This window comes from Nilaparvata lugens, chromosome 4, assembly GCF_014356525.2.
Source record: "Nilaparvata lugens isolate BPH chromosome 4, ASM1435652v1, whole genome shotgun sequence".
NCBI lineage: Eukaryota > Metazoa > Arthropoda > Insecta > Hemiptera > Delphacidae > Nilaparvata > Nilaparvata lugens.
In genome coordinates, this window is record NC_052507.1 from 38,277,764 (window position 1) to 38,298,013 (window position 20,250).

General features: G+C 34.7%; 1 long non-coding RNA gene across 2 annotated transcripts; it reads right to left on the minus strand.

Moving 5' to 3' along the window:
• Window positions 1–12,788: 12,788 nt before the first annotated feature.
• LOC120351163 lies at window positions 12,789–19,813 on the minus strand. 2 transcript variants are annotated; one of them, XR_005571212.1, is made up of 4 exons: window positions 19,007–19,813; window positions 17,911–18,000; window positions 17,395–17,471; window positions 12,789–15,105 (listed from the first exon to the last, which is right to left on the minus strand). It is a non-coding gene; the product is annotated as an uncharacterized LOC120351163 (long non-coding RNA). The 2 variants fall into 2 exon arrangements; XR_005571211.1 differs by lacking the exon at window positions 19,007–19,813 and adding an exon at window positions 18,394–18,952.
• Between the last annotated feature and the right edge of the window lie 437 nt (window positions 19,814–20,250).

Here is a 20,250-nt window from a genome sequence, read left to right on the forward strand (position 1 = left end):
CGAAATTGATATGTGGGATAAATGCGGGGTGTACAAACTTAAATGTGATGATTGTAATGCTTGTTACGTGGGTCAGACTGGTAGAAGTTTCAAAAGTAGAATTAAAGAACACATCAGAGATTGGAATAAACAAAATGGGGAATCTAACTTTGCAGAACATTTGATAACAAATAATCACAAGTTCACAGTTAAGGAGAATGTTGAGTTTCTGCATGCTAATAACAAAGGCAGATCTTTGAATATTCTAGAGGCTTTAGAAATAACAAGAGTAATTAAGGAAAATTCCCAGTATAGTTTAAATGACCAGATTCATTTCAAACAGTACAACACTACGAATTTAGTTTTATCATAAAATTGTAAGCATACATTAGTCAATAGATTTTCCATTTACATATTTGTTTTATTATCTTTCACACTTGTTTTCTTGGTTCTTATTTTGTACTCAAAGTAAATTTTATTATCATGGCGATTCTGTTGCTTAAGCCGCCATTTTGTCACACCATTGAGGGGGAGGAGACTGTCTAGCTAGGCCAATGGCAGGCATTCATGCCCTCGACCAATAGCAGTACTCGCCTACTAGTATAAATTTTGCTGCTCTTGTATTTAGTTTTAGTTTATCAGAGATTGACAATGGTGTTATAACTGAAACCGGTCTTTCTAATTATCAATAAATCAGTGGTTTTTTGACAATTTCTTAGTCTTTTTCATTCAATATGAATAATTACCACAATATCAACTTCTCAACTACACAAAAAGTGATTGAATTCAGTTTAAGCTTCCACTGTACAAACAGCAATCATACATTCAGTTATGCCAGTATATTGAATTGAATAATGTTATATTTTTAGATGAATTGCTCATTTATATTACAGTATCACCGTTACTGACATTTGTACAAATAGATTATGTTCATATCTTTCATAAACATAAGTAGGATTATCAAAATATATCAAGAAGTGAAATAAGACATTACTACAGACTATCATCAGTTATTGATCAATGCTTTACAGAGCTCTGTGGATCGATTATTTTCCAATTCAGACTTCAATTTTGATTTGCCTCCTGATTAATGTGCTAGAGTAATTAATTTTGAAACTTGACTCTGATGTTAGCAGGTTTTTTCTTATAAAAAACGAAGATCAATAATTATGCATTTGTAAGAATATAAGTACTTCATGATAATATGATTGTGCTATAATGTTGAAATATATCCACACATGATATTTTCAAAAATTTGAAGACTATGAACTACCATGATTCTTCAGGGTGGTATATTTTACATTGCAGAAAATTCTATTACATCCCTTTTGAATCTATATTTTTATTTGAAGACTTTCTCAAAGTATACATACCATACTAAAAATAGATTCACTTATTTAAATCTTTCAAATCTAACATAACCTATGTGCCATTTTTTTTCAATTAAGGGCCGGTTTCCGAGCTTGGGATTTAGCTAAGTTCTAGACTTTAACTGGCTTTAAACTCTGGAGTCAGAAAATTGGTTTTCCGAGTCAGACCGTTAACATAGTTGAGGACTTAAATAGACCCTGGAGTTTAGAGATCACATTAGACCCTGGAGTTTGTAACTTTGCTTTCTGAGGCTTATAATTCCAGGACTTGAATTAGATTCTCGCCTCTTTCCGAGTCAAGGATTTATAAAAAATCGTCAAGTCTAGAACTTAAAACAGTGTAATTTTAAACCCTCGACTGGGGTAGGGTTTGAATTCAAGTTCTAGACTCAACTGAGCAAACACAATTCAGTTATTCTTTTGGAGTAGATGAAAAGCCAAATAGATGTCATGGAATACCTAGATTATTTGGAATAGTCCATCTAAATTCATAATTTATAGTTTTGAAGTTTATTCTGCAATAAAATTGTATCAGAATATGTGTAAAAAACTAACCTTATTTTACGATGAATGTGACATACCCTAAAAATGTTCAAAAAAAAAAAAAAAATACAAGGATTGCCTTGGAATTTATATTCCAATCTGAATTTTATTAATCAATGTCATATTCAACATATTAATAAAAATATAACAATAATAAATTATTATTCCAGTTTTTTTTTTCAAAACCAATAAGTTTTCAAACTCAATAGCCTGATGAAATTTTTATTCTAATATCACTGGTTAGGATCAATGGTCGATAATAGCATAACATAAAATTAAATGTTTATTCATTTACCTTTCAAAGGTTGGCTTTGAATAGGCCAAATAGAAATCGAAACATATTTTTACTAAATAGTTTGGAGAGCATGCTCATTTGAATTATCCTGCTGCAATCAGCTGTTTCCGTTTTGCTATAATGCCAACAATACAACAGCAAAATATTGTGAATTTCCCTCATGTTTACTGTTGTTAGAACTCATGTCCACACTTTGGCTTCATCATTCGGATGTTTTTGTCAGTTCACCTCTTGTTGGTTACACCTTGTCATTTTGTGACATATGGATCTAAATATCGATTTCTTGTTGTTGGCTTACATGGACACAGTCAACAGCCTCATTGATCTTTGGTATATTTTCAATTTATTATTAGCTTTTAGATATTGTTTATTATTATTCACTGCTTTTATCAATTTAATCTTTGAATTGGATTATTGTATTTGCCGCTAGCATTTATTTTTCTACTTAGTCATCATGTGGCTATACCAGAAATTGTGGTAACATAACCTACTTCTTTGTCCTTTGCTCCTTTCTTGTCATCACCAAAGCGGTGAGTTTGGTCCATCATGTCCTCTCATTCAATTTAAAGTTTTATTTCAATTTTCACCAATTCAAGTTTTAATTTTGTGTCAAAATGGTTTCATCAGTCATCCTCGTCATAACGAGACATCAATCTCCGGAATCACTCCGTTTTTTATCAAATTATCAATTTTTGAACATTTCAACCTCGGCTCCTCATGATAATTTTGCATCTTGAATTCAAAACTTATGAATTTCAAGCTTCATCCATCTATATTGGAACTCTTGTTCACTTGTGGCATCACCGTGATGTATTTTAATCAATGTCTGTGAATTAGGAACTGTTTTTTCTCACATTTCATCACACTCATTCATTGGCACTCCTGACTGAGAATTAGTAAATTCTCTTGTAGCATTAACATGGGGTTAATGTATTTCAATGGCATTTTGTTCACCAACTAGTGACTTTCACCATTAGTCAGCACTCTCAACTGAGAATTAGTGAATTCTCTTGTAGCATTAACATGGGGTTAATATATTTCAATGGCACGGCACAATGTTCACCAACTAGTGCCTTTTACCATTCATTGTTTATGAACAGTTCCAAATTCTAGATAATCATGTCAATTTGTGGTAATCATTGAACTTTTATATCCACTTTCTATCAGTGTTATTGTTTTGGTCACACCTAACCTACATGTGCGCTCAGTCTCAAATCATGCCAGCAACAGTTTCACACCACTACTTGGTCACCTGTACTACATCATATTTGTCTATACTTCATCATTCAACATTTTGATCTTGTAACCAGCTAAGATCCAACTTTACGGTCTTGTGAAGGCGCTAAGACCCAACTGTACAATGGCCTTGCAGTGCAATTAAGGTCCAACACAACGATCCTTTCTTGGACTCAGGATGGCTCTGGAGAGCTTACTACCTCTTGGATTCACTAAAGTCAAGGAGACGTTCTTGGTCGGTGGTTTTTCATGGTCCTAAAGATGAGTCTTTCACATCCTTTTTCAATTTCATGTATTTGTAGTACCCCTTTCAAAGGCATTTGTTAACATAATTTGTCATCTTGTTTCACTCCATTTATTTTTTGTTTCGCAAAAGTCACTGCAAACGCTTGAGTGAAGTTTTCTGCTGCAGCACAGAGAATATTGCTTCTCTGACAATCGCTGAGAATGCTCAGGTGAAGTTGCATGCAGTAGCCCAGTCGAAGCTGATTATCTCATCTGCGACAGTCACTGAAATTGCTCAGGTGAAGTTTCTTGCTGCCGACTAGAGGAAATTGCTTCTCTCACTTGGGACAATCACTGAGAACGCTCAGGTGAGGTTTCATGCTATAGCCTAGTCAAAGCTGATTCTCTCAACTGCGAAAGTTGCTGAGCAAAGTTTCTTGCTGAATTCTAGAGGAAATTGCTTTTCTCACTTGTGACAAACGCTGAGAACACTCAGGTGAATTTTTATGCTGTGACCTAGTCGAAGCTGATTCATCTGTGCTAGTTGCTGAAATCGCTCCAGTGAAAATTCATGCTGTACCCTGGACAAAGCTGCTTCTGTCATCTGCAACAGACACTGAGATTGTTCATGAAACGATTCCAAAGATCTCTGCTTTGCTGACTCTTTAGCTTTAGTAGCAGCACTCTTTCTTTTTGAAGGCATTATTTATTTAAAAAACATATAAAAACAACAAGGATGGGAAAAAAGTATTGAAGAATCATTTTCAATAATCTGATAAGAATTATGTAAGTAAATTTGTGAAGCTAATAACTGTTTGTTGTTACTATAACAAAAACATCTTGAAAAACTGCAAGATAATCAACATCCTATATAGGATATACTATCAAACGAGCAATTTCTGTTGAGATGTTTATATGTTTGTATTCCACCAGATCTCAAAAACGGCTCTAACAATTCTCACGAAATTCAGAACATAGTACGTTTATAATATAAAGATTCGATTGCACTAGGTCTCATCCCTGGAAAAACTCGCTGAAGGAGATTAAAAGGATAATTCATCCTTGGAAGAACAGATTTCATCATCTGTTGATAACAGATGATGCGTATGCCTGTGTGGGAGATCAGCTGTGTAATCATTCAAACAGCTTGACATATATCTCGCGAGAAATATTATCTAGAAATTTTGATAGACTCTATCAAAATAATCTGATTTGTTGACATGACATGGTATATCACTCTAAATTAGAGTATATCATAATATTCAAGAGATGCATAGCTTTTGAATATAGAAATTGGCGATTTTTTGTGTATTGGAATATGGGCTTTAGTACACTCAACAATAAATTTTCCATTTTTCGACCAAATTTGACTTATGATGCATGATTTTGGACAGTCTTGACGAGCCGAGAAGAATGAAATGTAGTAATATGAAATCTGAGCATGGTGACAGAAGTTATAAGTGTTTGAAAATTTGATCCTTGAGGTGTCCTTAAGCGCGCCTCTCCACTAGGAAATACTGAAATGAAGTGCATCTAACGGGTGATTCTCATATAGAACATAATCTTATGAACTTATGTCATTGTGCGAAATATCAGTGTGGAGACTATGTAGTTGGTGATGATGGTAGAAGCTGAAAATTATGTGTTTTTCACAATATAAGGAGCATTGTTGTCAGGTGTAGGCCTACCTGGAAATCTATATGAGATAGAGTGCTCTACCTGATCTCAGATTGTAGAGCACAAAAATACTCCCAGAGAGATTTTGAATTATACATCTAAATGGTAACAATCGGAAGATATTGTTGATCAAAATCTAAAATTCATCAAAAATTGATTTTCTCTTCAAATTTCACTCATTTTTGAAAAATCATAACTCAGTACTAATTGGAGATAGAGATTTCCGAATGATCTTATTTTATTCAGAATTTCATATTCTAGAAAAAAGGCAGTAGCAAATTTCTTTGTCCGATTACGAGATTTGGCAGAAATAGCTGAAAACTGGAAAATGAGCCGAAAATACGAGGTTTTTGGGCCACTCTGTATCTAGCACAAGGAAATTTTGCATGAAGAAATTGGTTCTGGACTTCTCTTATGTACCCGAATAATATATTGAAAAATCAGAACTACAATATAAATTGCAAGCACACCCCCTTTTTTATGTCTATATTGACTGGACTAATTGTTTTACAGTTTTGAGTGATTAGTGAGTGTTATTTTTTTATTCAATTTGGTTTGTAAACAATCTAAATTAGAAATTTTCTGATTTCAAATATTTTGACTGAAAATTGGACCTGAATTCAAGTGTATGAAACATAACCTACTTTTTGGACCATTTATTGTGTACTAGCAGGAACCGAAAACTGAAAACTGAGAACTTGACATAATGAAATTTTGAAGAATTGAAAATAGGCCTATAACCATCCTTGGTTAATTAAGAATCTATATGCAAAATTTCAAGTTAATTAGTCCAGTAGTTCAGACATGATGATGCGTCAAACATAATTTTCCCATCCTGTAAGTGTATAAGCCAGCTCTTTACTTTATTATAGATATAGTTAACGACTGCAAGAGATAGGACTGTGGAACAGAATAGTGGTGAAACTATGGTGATAGCGCCAGAAGTGTCTCAAACACAATAGTAGGTACTACATGAACTTTTTGAAAAAAAAGTTAAAACAACAGAACTGAAAGTTGTCAACCTCATCATTCTACCTCTATTTAGAGAGGCTTTTGTTTGATGCTTTTGGTTGTTTTATAAATATAAAAATGAATGTCTGTTTGTGTGTTTGTTTGTTTGTTCTCTATAGACCTGAAAACTACTTGACATAACGGCATGAAATTGTAGGAATATGTTGTGTGAATATTGGGGACGGTGTCTGAACAGAAATTTTAATAGGGGGGCTAATAATAATGATTTATTAATCCATTCTACAGACGTATGTTTTCGAAATTCTTGGCCGAGCATCTACCGAAGAGTGGAAAGATCATATTGTGATAATATGATTTAGCATCTAGAGTTACCAGCTGTAATAAACACGTCACCCTGTGATAAATTGTGTACTGGTATTAAAACGGTAGTTTGGAGTTGAAGTGTAGTTGATTGGTACCAGCTGTAGATAATGGTTCCTTAGAAGACCTATACAAATAATTATCACTCCCCTATCATTGAGAAACTGGAAAATGTTGAAAAAATTATTTGCTTCATGAAAGAGAGTTGTTCTTATTGCATTAATTAATTACTGAAGAATGACAGAATAATTTACTTTTTTTAATTTAGCTTAGCTTATATTTATCCAAAAATGGAAGATGGAAAGAATATTGAATTCTGTGTGATTCATTGTACATCACATATTTCCTGGACCATCTATTGACAATCAACAACTATGAAAACATTAAATTCATCTTTGGACAACTGATTTAACCTATCTATTTTTTTCAATTCAACACTTCACTGTTAGATATTACTACCAATTGATTATTGATTGAGAAGAATATGCTTCTTTTGAAATAATAAATGGTGCATGACTAAGCACATAGGAAGTCCGTATTGAGATGTAAATGAAAATATTGATTGTCAGATAAATTTCATGATACACCAAATAAAGTCAAGGGTGACATGAGATACATTGCCTTTTTGGTGGTAAGAAGTTCACCGGGCAAGCTAGTTGTAAATAAATGTTTATTATTAATAGTCAACGCTGAAAAAAGACAGACTCAATCACTAGGAATACTATAAACTCTATGAGGGACCAGTAAGCCATTAATTTTGAGTAGTTCAACCACTTCCATTATTAACACTGTATACATTATGGACAATTAATACGTATGAAATTTATTAGCTACAGAATTAAAAAACTTTTGATTGCAGTGATCCCAACTACCACAATATGAATAACCATTTGGATCAAATATAAGAAATTACTCACATCTCTCATCAACTCGTACTTTTTATTCACAAAATATAAAAAACGTTATATTGAATGAACTCATGGCTAGTACTCAAGTTTCCTTTTTCTGGTCATGGTTCAAATAAATGTAGGTATATGTTTGACATTTTGTTTTTGTAATCTTGTTGTCTATTAAGAAAGTTTTCATTGTGACTTTTGATGGCAATAAAATTTGAATTTGAAAAAAGAATTATCAACAAACTACTAACCAAAGAAAATCTCTGTGCTCTGTTCTAATCGGAATGTATGAGACTCCATATACAGCTGATAGAAGGCTCAAACTGAACTGGCCAAGCATATAACAATGGAACAAGCTCGCGCTCTTGATAAACGCAAAATTGATTCAATCAGCTGATTGATAAGATTATTCAAAACTTTCCAATGATTACAGCATATGTTAGAATATCATGTGTTAATTATTATCTCAGTTCCATATGGTGTTCACCTTACCATGTTCATAACCTTACTTAATAGGATCCTTTTTGATCCTTTGAAACCCTTAGAGGCAAAATATCTTAAAATCCGTTCTTAGTGCACATCTAGCATGTTTGAAGAATATTTGTGCAAAGTTTCAAGTCTGTAGGCCAATTAGTTTGAGCTGTAGTGTGATTTTTCATCAACATTTTTGGAAAATGCCCTCTCCTTAACCCCCCTGTGATCCTGATCAGAATTTTTCTGCATAGATCTAATTTTTTCGTAGCTGAACAATAAAGTTCCTCCTGACTTTGCTGTGCAATGAGCGGTTGAAATGTACAAAATTTTTGGGGGCCCCAGCTTCCTCAGGGGGGCAAATTTCTGAAAATCCTTTCCTAGTGGATGTTTTGAGGCTACCATGAACAATTGTGCAAAATTCTAAGTTTTTAGGCTTGGTAGTTTAGGCTGTGGTATGATTTCAGTCTGTCGGGGCTTAGCCTTTTATAGATATAGATAAATCAAAATTCAGGGAAGAAACAATTTTGGGCTGTGCCTGTTTGTCCTTCCCCACTCATTTTGAAGAATTGTGCTCTGTTTATCAATAGATAAATAACGAGCGAAGCTTGGTGCCCCGATATTAATATTGCAAACGAAACACACAATCTAGAACTAAAAAACAACTAATAAGTACCTATGAAAACTGATAACTGTATAAGAAAATCTGGAAACTTAACTCACTGTGACACAGATACTGGAAAAATTATCATGCCGAACTTCCCAGTAGTTAAAACTAATCAATCTCACTTCACCTCATAGAAGAGTGGGACATTGAATCATTGAGAAATTTATAATTTTCAGTACACACATCTACTGTTGCTATGATGACATACTATAGTTGACCGAGTGAAGTACTATTATAAAAGTTATCAATTGTAAAAACTTATTCAGATAGAATACAAATCCGATGTGGTACACTCACACAACTTTCCTTGCTCATTGATCCATAAGCCTCATTAACGAGGATAATTTAGGGATAACATTATGCCGATTGGTGGCTAAATAATTGAAACTATGATTATACTATTGCAATTGTGTTCAGAGTACATTTTCCTTTGTTGAATTATGAAATTTGAGGATTTTTTAAAAGTTGTCAAACAGCTGTTCTACAAATAAAATATTGACATGTGTTCTTTTGAATAAACTGCTCTACCTACCTACAGTAACTATATTACCCAGGGTAATAAAGTTACTGTATACCTACATACCTCACGCACGAGAAGGAGGTTACAATAGTTATTAGTGCAACTAGTGCGCAAAGTGACAGTTTGCTGCACCAAAAGAAACGTTTACACCCGAGCCATAGGCGATGGCGGAATGGCTTCTTGAGTGCAGCAGAGGAACTTTGCACACATATTTCACATTAAATTTTTCCTACAGTTACCATTGAATATGAAAAGTGGGTAATTATGGATAAAATGATGGCTGAAATCCATCAAATGTTTGTGTGTGTGTGATGCTGTTATTGAGAACAACCTTAATTCATTTAAAAATTAATAATCCAATTGAAGTTGAAAATTATCAGCCAAAGTTCTCATTCTCATTCATTCAAGAATCAGAAAAAATACAGATAAAACAAAAAATTCGCATTCAAAATACTCACCAACAGCTGGTTGGGATCGCTGCAAAATGGCTGAACCAACAAGTGCGCAACCTAGTGGGAAGAATCGTACCTAACTTCGTTTCATCCAGCTAAAAACAGTATTCAGATATTTAGACTTATGGTTCATGAAAATTACCGAAAAATACTATAAGTAAACTAAAAAATATTTATTGAATAACATAGACAACAGAAAATATTTTATTGTAGTAGATTCTAATGTTATTTTATTAATTTTATTGATATGGATTTCAAATGGTAATTATTTAACCTGAAAATTCGAATTTCATAATGTGTGTTTGCTACATTTCTCATTGCTTGGAGTTGAAATAATTATTACTGTCAATAGAAAATAAACATTATTTTATTATTAAATGATGAGAAGTTATTATTTAACTATGATTCAGATAAACATTATTCTTGTTTTGGATTTCTAGATTGGGATTTTATCATAAAATGTAGGGTAGCCATTGAAATTATTCTTATCTAAATCTAACCACAGTCATTGTTACCAACTTAATTTTTGTTTTCGTGCACTAATCCTCCATATAACCCACCAACTATTTTGTGTTGCCATGTTGCAAATTTGGAGTGCAGAAAAATTTTTTCCCGCACTAGAGTGGAAAAGTGATTCTTTGCATTCTGTAATCAGTGCAGGAATGGCCACTTTTCAAGGTAACTGTAGGGAAAGTAAATTTCTCAAGGATGGGGTGGACCCCCTGTTAATTTCTCAGGGAAGATACTAATGCCAGTTGATAGAGCTGATATATAACTATATAGGGCATGAATTTGAAAAAAATCAGTCTAGCCATTTTTGAGAAAATCGTGATAGAAATTTAACAAAATTCATTCTTCTCAGGAATATTATGGAGCTCCTGCAATTTTCCCAGAAATGAGACTCATGTCAGTTGATAGGGCTTATAAATAGTTATCTCGGGTATAAATTTGAAGAAAATCGTTAGAGCCGTTTTTGAGAAAAACATGGTTTTTTAGCCATTATCCGCCATTTTGAATTGAATTTTATTGAATTTCTTATTGTCGGATCCTCATGGTATAAGGGCCTTGAGTTTAAAATTTCAAGTCAATTGGTTAATTAGGAATGGAGTTATCGTGTTCACAGACACACACACACACCCACACACACAGACCAACACCCAAAAATCATGTTTTTGGACTCAGGGGGCCTTGAAACGTATAGAAAACATGAAATTGGTGTACCTTAAATTTTTTTGGAAAGCAATACTTTCCTTACCTATGGTAATAGGGCAAGGAAAGTAATGAAACATATAGAAAACATGAAATTAGGGTACCTTTAATTTTTTTGGAAAGCAATACTTTCCTTACCTATGGTAATAGGGCAAGGAAAGTAAAAATGTATTAAGTGAATTGCAAACTTTGTCAATCACTCACTCCCACAACAATAACCACGATATGGTCACTGACTGCAGCTCCAAAGAAAGAAAGCTCTGGAACTAGAGTGAGAAGGCGCTCAATCAATGCGTTGGGCTGTGAACTGACCGTGTGCTACTGTTCTGACCGCGTGAACAATACAATCCAATTGAACAATGCATTGGAATTAAAAACCCACTTCCGGCTGAACCGTTCAACTGATTTGTTTGAAATTAATTTTAAAATTCTTGAAAAAAATTTGCCTTTAAAATGACTACCTGCATTACTTATTTTTTTTCTTAATATAAAATTTATCAATAATTGTGAAAACTTATTCAAATTGGGGAAAAAATTAGCATATGGTAGTGAGTTTCAAACCTTTAAGCTGATTGCAAAACAGTTTTGGTCTTCCATATTGGACTAAAAATAAGTGAGTAATCACATAAAGTAATTTGACCCCAACAGTGCTGCTATCTATAGGGCTGGAATCACAATTTTTTCTATGCTGATTCGCCTTAATATTCACTCATTATCAGTTTGAAACTATATTTTGTATAATGTGTTCATCTATCAATTCAATTTTTTGCTATTTGGGAATTTCTTCAACAATATATTTATATTATCTATTCACCTCTCTGAATTTATTCCATTACACCTCCAAGTTTGTTCTTTCTCAAGTGACACATATTGATCGTGCAAGACACGACCAGCTTTGCAGTAGTCAGGTATTATTGAGTATCATAAATATTATTAGAACATTATTTCTTCTGGTGGTAGATGGTAGTTGACATTCATATCAAATAGTGAAACATTTTATTGGAGATATCCTCCCAAACCAAGTAAGGTCAACTGCTGTCAACCTACCGCATCGAGGTGTATTGGATCCAGCATTAACAACCAGTTAATGCCACAAGGAGAGGTAATTGATTGCAAAGACAGCATCAAATATAAACTCGGTACTCAAAGCATCTACTATTTTGGTCTGGCACTTTGCAATTTTACAACCTATAGTATTTGTCAGAGACCCGGTTTGCATGGATTTGCCATTTTGTTTGTTGTACTGTGCAGTCCAATATCTCTTCCAACTGTAACACAGGTATTAGAATCTAAGTATATTGGTTATTTGGAGAGTGAACTCACTCAGAAGTTTAAATCTCTGCTTGGTCCTAGTGACAGCATTGATTATAATAGGCAGATTCAAACTGAACTGCATTTTATTACCGAATTGGATTCAATTTCAATTCACCACATCCCCACCTACAGCATTAGTTTGGAAGTTTACAGTCCCTACTTCGGCTTCCTTTGTAGACTGCCAACCTATCAACTTAACAAATCACTTTATCTAATCAATCTCATCTATATACCGTTCATTCGGCCTAGATCCTCTGAATTCTGTACTGTCAATGCATTTGCAAGATGGATAAAAATCAACCTAACCTATAATTACGTAGTACAGTTTCATAACCTCAAATTTTCCAACTGTTTATTTGGTTTTTTAGTTCAATTACTCCAGTTTACCATTATTCATTTAGTGCATGTTCATGCCCCTCCACGGAGCAGTACTTGACAAACTTTGTTTACATTATTAAACTACTGTTTTGAATGCAGTCAAGAAATTAGTAAAAATTAATTCCCTGTACTACTGACTTTATGTTTGAGACAAAATGAAGATATAATTACTTCTTAAACTAATAATTATTGTGAAAGGGAAAATAGTTTCAAAAATAAAAGAATTCAGTTATTAATGTTGAATTTATTTATTAATGGAAATGTACAACATGTTAAATATTATAAAAGCGAGCAAGATCATGATACAAGCATTTTCACTGTTAAGAATAGTAATATTCATTTTTGTTATTTATGATTGTAATAAGAATCTTTTGTATGAAATGTTAATATTACATAATAACTAGCAGGGCAGGGCACCCGTGCTTCACTATGGGAATCAAAAGTAAAGATTATTTTTGTGAAACATTTATAATCTAAATTCTACCAAAATTGTTATAATCATTTTTGAGGTTAGGCCACAACTTGACATGAGAATTATTGAGTCAAATCATTTGAATAAACATTGATGTGTTGGAACTGCTCTGTAGAATAGTAGTCCAATTGCAGAGAATTTTGTAGAATATTGGGCAGGGCTTAAGAGTCGACCTCAAATTTATTCATTGGCAATTGATATTTCCCATTGACAGTTATCAAATTAGCAGTGATCATGTTATTTTTGCTTTTGCTTGATGCTATTGAAGATTAAATTCCAAATTAAGTTGATTTGGAATTGTATGACTCTTGTATCCATGGTTCTCTTGCTTATTCTAGATTTTTGGCATAGCATGACACTTAATTTTTGTTTCACTAATTCAAAAGTGTGAAAGCAGCCAATCCACTGATTCTTTCATGGAAGTCCATTCATATGAAAGAGTCTATTCATAATAGTTGGTATAACATTTATTGTGGCTGATTCCTCATGTCCTAAACTTTACTATCATAAATATTAAAGTGGGATGAATTTGCATAAATCTGAATGGAGTTTATTCAATCACTTTGATTATTGACTTCCATTATATAATTTCTTTCTTTGATCTTAGCTTGAAACCAAAAGCTTAGGGATGAAAATTTGGATGTAAACTAACATATGGCACAATTTAATTTCCATCTAAAATATAGGGGCACCAAGCTTCGCTTGTTGTCTATTATTGATAAACAGAACACAATTATTCAAAATGATTGGGGAAGGACTAACAGGCACAGCCCAAAACTGTTTCTTCCCCGAATTTTGATTTATACACTATAAATAGTCCAAAAAGTAGGTTATGTTCCATACACTTGAATTCAGATCCAATTTTAATCCAAACATTTGAAAACAGAAAAGTTCTGATTTAGATTGTTTACAGACCAAATTGAATAACAAAAAACACTAACTAATCACTTGAAACTGTAAAATAATGATTAACTTTGAAAATTATTATATACTCTAATTTAGGATGATATACCATGTCATGTCAACAAATCAGATTATTTTGATCAAATTTTCCAACTGTTTATTTGGTTTTTCAGTTCAATTACTCTAGTTTACCATTATTCATTTAGTGCATGTTCATGCTCCTCCACAGAGCAGTATGTGACACATGGCGCCCAATGTGGGGCCTCTGATGAGACCCGTAGGCATGTACAGTCACACTATTAGTTTATATAATTATTTTACTAGTGCCATGAGATTTTTTGAAACTTTGGATAAAACGTAACTTGTAAAACTTAGTCTGAAATCTTCATCATGGCAATCCTAGTCAAGCTAGAGTGACACAGAGTCTCAATAATTGATGAGGTGTGCCCTGCATTGATCGATGTGGGTGAGAGATTCATCAGCTAGTGATGAATTTCTAAGGGAAAGAAAGAACGGACTTGAAATTGAACAGATCTATTTTGTATGTGGACCAAATCAAATGAAACAAGAGACTACAGGGTTTCGTATCCCACCTCATAGTGTATTATCATAAATTATATTTTACCTTATATGTTATCTTTTATTGTAAATGTTTCTAATTATGTTTATGTATTTTACTTCAAACAATTGAAGGTCAGAATGCACTAAATCGTTATCTAGTCACCTCATAGCACTGATCACTATGTTGCATATTTGTTGTTTGCTTATTGCACCACTTGGATTATTTTTATACCGTTTCGGAACCACTCAGTACAGATATACTTGGCTGCCTATATTATACATGCTACATGCTACCTACATGCTTTAATTTTAACTATTCCATTCACAACTTTACTGCTTCACCATTGGAGACTCCAACCCAAGTTCGGATGTCTCATACCTGGTCACACTACCCTTGAGAATCAATGCACAGATGGATGCTGCAACAGACAACGCCATCCCATCAGGCACTCCTACTTCAGGGGATGGCAAGGTGGAGACCCCAAGGAGTCGTGAACCCAGCAGCAGGTCATCCATAGGCTTCAACTTGGGACGGCATTCCTCCACTCAGGCTGAGATCTGCAATGTGCCAGCCTCTCCACCGCCCGATGCAACACCAGCAGCAACTGAAACAGAAGAAAAACAAATCTTTGAGGATACCCATGAACCAATTCCCATTGCACCAGCAAATACCACAATTCTCACAAATGAATAAATGCTGCAAGTGCTGAACAAACAATTCAAAAATATGCAGGAAGGACTCAGGATGCAGATGGCTGAAAGCCACAAACCTATTGGCCACGCAACTTTCCAAAGCTACAAAGGGATTGGAAGAGATAAATCAAGGGATGAGAGACATGAAACAAAAGGTAGAACAAACCAGATTGGGACCGAGAGATGTGAAACAAAAAGGGGATCAAACTGGATTGGAGACAAAAACACAGATAACAGTCATTTGAAAAGTTTGAAGCCAAGTTGAAAGGACTGGGAACAAGAATCACTGCGATGGTCGAACATAAGATTTCAGACCAAACCGAAGTAATCAAAGATGTGATGGTGAAGGTGGACCAATTCTCCAGCAACCTCAACACCCGAATGGGAGAGATATCTCAGAGCATGGAGAGCAAACTCGCCGACCTGAACACCAACCTACATGTGGATATAGCTACCAAAACGGAAAAGTTGGAAAGGTGGATGAGTGATGAAGTAGTGGAGCAAATAAAGGCAACTGAAGAATGAACCCAAAAACATATACAATCAGAGTTGAATAATCATTTCATTAAATATGAAAAAGGCCAACAACATCTGGAGCAAGAGTTGAAGACTGCTATCCAAGCCATGAGCGCATCCATAGACCTTGTTAGCAGCAGAGACGAGCAGAGCACCATCAACAAAGGACACCAGGACGCAGTCAAGGAGTTGATGGGTACAGAACCAACGTGTGATCTATTGTGCCCACATGCCACACCCGCACGCAAGTGTTGGACCCCACCAAGACACACTGGGCCTAAAAAGTGACCAGCCGCCAAGAAGGAAGTTGAGATGTGGGACTGGCAGGACGACTTTAGGAGGAATAGGAGGAGGAACCAGCATCAGAAGGCCTGGAGGCAGAAGAAGAAAGGGAAGAAATGCACGCGCCGACGTCCAATGCCCGTTTCAAGCTGCACTGGCAGAAGGATGCACGGACACTGGACAAGGACCTACATGAAGCAGCCCACAAGATGGACCACAATGACCGGCACCAGGATGGCAGACAGAAGAGAACCGATGGCATGCATAGAAGGCACATTAGATTCAAGCAAGCAGCTTATCTATGTGACCACAAAAATTGGAAGAATAACTGGAATAAACCTCAAAATAAAAGAAATGTAATCATGGATTATTGTCACTGGGATGAAAATGATATGAACTATTGGATGGAATTATTAAATATGGAAGTATGCAATATAAAATTGAAAAAATTAATGAGTTGTCTATGGAGAATAAAGGTACCTTATTATTGTACATTGGAAAGTTTTGTTATGAGAAGAATGATAAGTGTTTTGATGTATTGTTTTATGTTTATGGTTGGTATGGCTGTGAGATTAATTGAAGGTTATAAGGTTAATGTGATGAGAAGGATAATATTGTTGTTGAAAGAATTTATTGTTTATGGAAAGTCTTGTATTGCAAAATTGTTTGTTGCTGTGATCATGATGATTTATAGTGAAACCAAGTGGGAAATATTGAAAGAATATGAGGAGAAAAGTGAATTGAAATTATGGGATGAATATGATTGGAGGTTTTGTATGGTAGAATCACTTATTGTAGCATTTATGTTGATTAAGTATGAAAACAAAATGAAAAGCAATGGAAGGTTATCAGAGAAGAGAATTTATTATTGAAGGACCAATGGATTGTTCAAAAATGTACACCAAATTTTGTGACTACAAATTTTTGAAAATAAATCATCAAATAGGAAAAACTTATCTACTACAGACTATCAGACTATGAACCTAACCCTTCAATGTTGTGGGAAAGCACAATCAACATGACCTATCTTGGATATACATCACCTATTAAAAACATCAGAAATGATACCGGAATGAGGGACAGCAGAATAAAACTTTAAATTCACCTTTATTTAAATCTCTGCAAAGCTTCATATTTCAATAATATTATGCACTGGATTCCATCTTGGCAAATGAGATTGTTTCCAATAACAACAACATAGTAGTCTAAACATAACCTAGACATTTCACATTTCATCTATTATTAGAATATTTATGGAGCCAGCATTTATTCAAAATCATTATCATCATAATACTACATGGAAGATCTTCAAGACAACTCTAAAAGACATCCAGCTTTACTGAAGAATCAAATTATCACAAAACATCAACAAATAAATCACTTATTGGAACACATGGACTTACCTCCAAGAATCAGTATCTAAACGTCCACATCATGTCTGAAAATTGTCAGCAAATCAGCACCATCAATAGCAAACACCCTGCAACAACAGAGAAAAAACATAGTCATAAAAAATACTTTCAATTTCCTAGTCATAATAAAGTTAGACTATACACCAATAGCCTACATAGAGCCTAGACCATTTCATGTACTAAGCTCAACCAGTTACTGTTGAGGTTATAAATATACTCGATGGATATTCAAAGTGTTACAGGCGAATTAAAGTGTATCATGTAAACTCATTAATTGAAGTCATTATCAAATGAAATTAAATTGTAGATGTAAAATATCAATCATGAAGACCCAGATTACAGTAATTGACCTAGCTAACCTAAGTAGAGTGCATAGCAACAACAAATGTAGACAAAGCAATGGAGGATAAACAAACACTAGTGATTAAGAATATCAACAAAAACAAACCTAGCTGGAGATGATGACAAATGTAGGCCTAAACAATTTTTTATATCCAAAACACTTACCTAGTTAATATTTTGTAAATAGACCACAACAAGGCAATGTGAAGTTTCAACCCAAATTGAGATAGATCCCAAGGACACATTGTCACAAACCTGAAAAATGGAATTATTATTAAAAATAATGTTTGATACATTTGTCCATTTAAAAATCTATACATGGATTGAATAAAGGTGTAAGTGCACGTCCAGTGCCAACATACCTATTATCAAATTTTTGGTTGGGATCGATTTAGTATGATATTTTGAGCACAAAATCACAAAAATTAAACGGCGCTCACTATTGTTTTCTATATAAACTAAGTTCAAAGTAGCACAATTTTACATGCATTTAACCTATAAGTAGCAGCCATTTTGATTATTAAAATCATCAAAATATGATATTCCTAATCTGAGTTTTCCTAACCCAAAGCTTTTCCTAACCTAAGCTTTCCTAACATAAAGCTTTTCCTAACCTAAAGCTTTTTCTAACCTACAGCTTTTCCTAACCTTAGCTACTTATGGTTGCTACTTAAGGGCAGGTCACACCGAGCTCGCGTCTGCGGCGGTAGCAAAGTCAAAAAACTCGCCTTCCATGTTATTAAGTTGTGCAGGTCACACCGAGCTCGCTACCACGGAGGTGGTACCTCGGCGGTAGTTTCACTTCGCGAGCCAGGTAAAGTTTTGAAACGTCTCCTAGTGGGAGTACAGCAGTAGTGAGCTCGGTCTGACGTGGCCAATCTAATAACATGGAAAGTGAACTCCAGAACTTTGCCATCGGTAGCGCATGCGCAGAATACCGAGACTCACATGTGACAATGAGTCATTATTGCATGCCTAACAGCGACGCAACATTTTGTGTTGCAGTCGGAATTGAGCTATTGTCATTCGCATTGTCTTCTGTTGTTGCATTGTCATTTTCGTTGTTCATCATTTTATTTAAATTATTTAATTATATTTCTTTAATCTTCATCTATTCTTAGTTTAACTATAAAGTTAATCAACTATTGCTTCAATGGAGAACCTAATTGAAGAAATGAGGAAAAGACCCGTAATATGGGATTTCAGAAACGACAATTAAAAAGATGTGTATGGGCCAGCCATTTGAATCAACCGCACTCACCCACGGCCATCTAGCATGCCACTGCCATCAGCCGCTCTGAGATCGCCTAGTTCAATATGTAGATGGCACTGTTCTCCCCCTGGCTTCCCCCGCTTTTTTGCTACCCATCACCTCCGCTTGTAACCACTTCTTGAGGAAGCTTGCTGTCCTGACGCTACACGGTTGTTTCTCTTTTTTAAGAAGTTATAAATGTATTACCCCTTCGCTTGTTTGAATTTAAACTACTACCGCGACTAGTTAGGAAAAGTTATTGTGAGAGTACTCTGCTAAATATCTAGATTTGGATCTTCTTTGTGTAACCTCTTTGCTGCGACATGGGCCAATGTATTCATCATTGCCAGTGCAAGTGAGTCCTGATTATCTGAATGTGCCACCACCTACCAGAACAAGGAGACCACTCTTACAGTCCACTGTGAACCCACCATACCCGAATGAGACACTTTTAAAGGTAACAATTTTATTTTCTGAGCTACTAAGTCATGTGTTTAGAAGCCCACCTCATTGGCTCTAACAAGATGGAACAAGAAAAGATAGGGAGTGGGATGAGATTTCCAATATTCTGCAAAAAGAAAGTAAGTACTACCATGCTCTTAACTTCTTCAGTATATTTGTCACTTGAAATTACTACAGACTACAGTCAAATTTAGTATAACATGCTTCTTCTTTTGTACTTTGTAGTTAGCTGTAGGCCTATACTATGCTGTTTCGTATTTCACACTGATAAAGAATGCGTATACCTGACTCAAATTTGACTCACACAATTGTGATAGAAATGAAAAAAAAAATAGTTTCAAAAACACTTTAATATGATAACACAAAAACTTTATTATTTGAATAGAATAGCCAGAGATATTTTGATTGTTGAACCAATATTGATAATTTTGATTTTAAATAAGATATTTTTCTGGAATTGGAAAATGTCCATTGACGAACACTTCTGCTACTAGATAATAGACAGTCTAGAGCTAGACACTAGTACAGTACTGCACGAGACAAAGTACAGCACTCTGGTTGCCGGCCTTCCCCCACACTTCTAGAGAACCAGCCTCATCAAAACAAGAACAAAACCAAACTACTGCTGGCGGACGTTTTTTGGTGTGAACTGCTTCCAGAAAAACTACCTCCGTGGGAGCGAGCTCGCTACCGCTAGCAGACATTGGTGTGACCTGCCCTTTATAGGTCAAATGCATGTAAAGTTCTGCTACTTTGAACTCAGTTTATTTCAAAAACAATAGTGAGCACCG